This window comes from Elephantulus edwardii, unplaced genomic scaffold (assembly GCF_000299155.1).
Source record: "Elephantulus edwardii isolate Elephantulus edwardi_28Jun2011 unplaced genomic scaffold, EleEdw1.0 scaffold00122, whole genome shotgun sequence".
Lineage (NCBI taxonomy): Eukaryota > Metazoa > Chordata > Mammalia > Macroscelidea > Macroscelididae > Elephantulus > Elephantulus edwardii.
Window position 1 is genome coordinate 1,954,594 of NW_006399872.1, and position 3,212 is coordinate 1,957,805.

Consider the following 3,212-nt stretch of genomic DNA (forward strand, 5'->3'; position numbering starts at 1 on the left):
CGGTGACTGAGATAATTGGAATGGGAGTGTCAGAGACAGTGCGATTGGCACAGGACAGAGCGGAGTTTAGGGCTGTTGTACATAGGGTCGCTATTAGTTGCAAGCGACTCGACGGCACATAACAACAACAACAACATCTAAAATAAAAGTCTTGCAACAAAAGTTTACAGAATACTCCTGGACCTTCATAAGAAAAAGATTAATAACACAATTACAAAATTGGCAAAAGACATGGAAAGAATCTTCACGGAGGAAGATATTAGAATGTCAAACAGACACATGAAGAAATGCTCAAAATCACTGGCAGTAAGAGAGATGCAAATCAAAACCACAATGAGGTACCATCTCACTCCAGTAACAGGGGCAAAGTTTAACAGGACAGTAAGTAATAAATGTTGGAGATGATGTGGTGAAATAGGAATGCTTATACATTGTTGGTGGGATTATAAAATGGTACGACCATTCTGGAGGGCAGTTTGGTGCTTCCTCAAAACGTTGAACATAGAAATTCTATATGACCCAGATATTCCACTGCTTGGAATATACCACGAAAAAAATGAAAACTGAGGCACAGAGACTTGTATACCAATATTCATAGCAGCCTTAGCAAGGACATGGATACAGCCCAGATGTTCAACCACACTCAAATGGATTGAGAAGTTATGCTACATCCACACAATGTAACGCTATGCAGCACCCAGGAGCAATGATTTTGTAAATTATTATCTAACTTGGAAGGGACTGGAAAGCATTATGCTGAGTGAACTAACTCAGTCTCACAAGGACAAACATTGTATAAAACCATTACTGTAGAAAGAGTTTGAGGATCCAAGGTTGGGGGCGGGTGGAAGCAAAGGAATGAGGATGTGTGTGGGGTGGAGGAGATTAAACAGGTGGTCATACAATTTGATGGGTGGTGGTTGAGGGAAATTGGAAGAATCTGGTCTGGAAAACAATGTATTTGAATTTTGTAAATAAGCTAGTATAATAATAAAAAAAAATAAGGCTATAATCTTTCAGAAGCCAATTGCCAGACCTTACTCCCAAAGTTTCTCTAAGTAAGTTTGAATTTTAACATTTTGGTTAATAGTTCAGTGCTTAACCATTTGTGCCACCCAAGAACTCCCAAAAAACTGACCCCAGCTAAGTGTACACATTTGTGAATGAGGCAAATTGATTTTCATACTAAAACATCTCTGTTAATTGGAATTGATTCTATGGTAATAAGTTTAGTTTTAGAGTTTGGATTTGGGCTTATTACTAAGAGGGACCAGTTGATGGAAAAGGACATTATGCTTCAAAAAATAAAGGGCCTTGACTATTATTGCTATTAAAAATCTTTGAATCAGCCCCATGCATAGTGATCACATTCATGAAAATCTCATGTACAAGGGAGTAAACAAGGCTGACAAAATCCTGTTCCATCCCCATGCTTTAAAGTGAATTGAGTCTGGGATGGCCAGGGTTTTCACAGAGTGACTTTAGAAGTAGATCAGGGCTTTCTTCCTAGTCTGTCTTAGACTGAAAACTCCATGAAACCTTTTTATTATCATAGCAATATGCAAGCCCCCACTGACAGCCAAATGGTGGCCAGCCATAAAGCACACAAGTGCCAGGAATTCAAGTCGGTCTCCCATGTTGTTGTTATGTCTCATCGAGTTGTGTGTGACTCATAGGGACTATAACTACAATAGCTCTGAACACCGCTTCATCTGGAGCCATTTTCTCAGAAATAGCTACCCCATTTCTCCAGTCACCGTATCAACCCATCTCATTCAGGGTCTTCCTCTCTTGGACCTGTTTGTTCTCTGATTCAACTTTCTTCTCCAGCACCACAACTCAAAGGCATCAATTCTTCTATCATACTTAGAAGGCATCTATTCTACAACTGAACCACCACTGACTCTTTGATCTCAAATAAATGTTTGAATTACCAAAGTCATGTGAGAGTGCATTGTTATTGCTATTGAATATCGTTGAGTTGATCTGATTCATAGTTACCCTGCCTAATAGAGTAAAACTACCCTTTTTTGTCTGTGTTCTTTATGGGGACAGAGTACTAGGTCTTTCTTTACGGGGGTGCTGGTTGGTACCCAACCACCAGCCATTTATTTAGTAGCTAAGCCCTTAACTGTTGCATTGCTACTTTTCTTTGAGAGAACACAGTGGGCACTGAAAGTCTTTAGTCAAATTCTGGAAAGAAGCTGACTGAAGATTGACTAGTGGTTCTTGGGGAGTTCAGCTCTGGTCTAATCTGCAGTAATTGGTAAATGTGGGTCACGTGATACGGAAATAACTGTTCAAGAGATATGGTCCAATTTAGAAAAAGGAGTTTTTACATAAATAGAAATTTTATTAAACTATGAAAACATTTTCACTTCAACTATGAAAAATTTTGCATTTTAATTTTAATAGAAACACTTCATAGTACATCACATATTTTCTTATATTTTATAAGCCTCTTTGCCTGATGAAAGAAATATATACATATTTGATAACTTTGGAAGATATAAAAAAGAATTTTAAAATAGACATCAACCACAATATTTATACTTAGAGATCAATCTAGTAAACTTTGAAATAAAAAAGTCTAAAAAAAAAATCTTGCTATTCTACCGGAGGCCCACATGCTGCTATTTCTGCTGCCGCAGTGTCTCTAATGATCCCAGAGAAGTTCAAGCACATTTTGCAAGTACTCAACACTAACAGTGATGGGTGGCTGAAAATAGCCTTTGCCATCTCTTCCATCAAGGGTGTAGGGAGAAGACATGTTCATGTGGTGTTGAGGAAAGCAGACATGGACCTCACCAAGAGGGCAGGAGAGCTCACTGAAGAGCAGGTAGAGCGTGTGATCACCATCATGCAGAATCCACATCAGTACAAGATTCCAGACTGGTTCTTGAACAGGCAAAAAGATGTGAAAAATAGGAAGTACGTCTGGTTCTGGCAATGGTCTGGACAACAAGCTCTGTGAAGACCTGGGGCAACTGAAGAAAATCCATGCCCGCAGAGGGCTATGCCACTTTCGGGGCCTTCGAGTCCGAGGTCAGAACACCAAGACCACTGGACATAGGAACTGTACCATGGGTGTGTCCAAGAAGAAATCAGTCTGTAGGCATTATCTGTTAATAATTATGTTGTTGTTGTTATGTGCCGTCGAGTCGTTTTCGACTCATAGTGACCCTATGCACAACAGCCCTAAACCCTGCTCT

General features: G+C 39.5%; 1 pseudogene; it reads left to right on the forward strand.

The window, feature by feature from the left end:
- The first annotated feature begins 2,659 nt into the window (after nucleotides 1-2,659).
- The window catches only part of LOC102847894, a 66,550-nt pseudogene continuing 65,997 nt past the window's right edge, over nucleotides 2,660-3,212 (forward strand).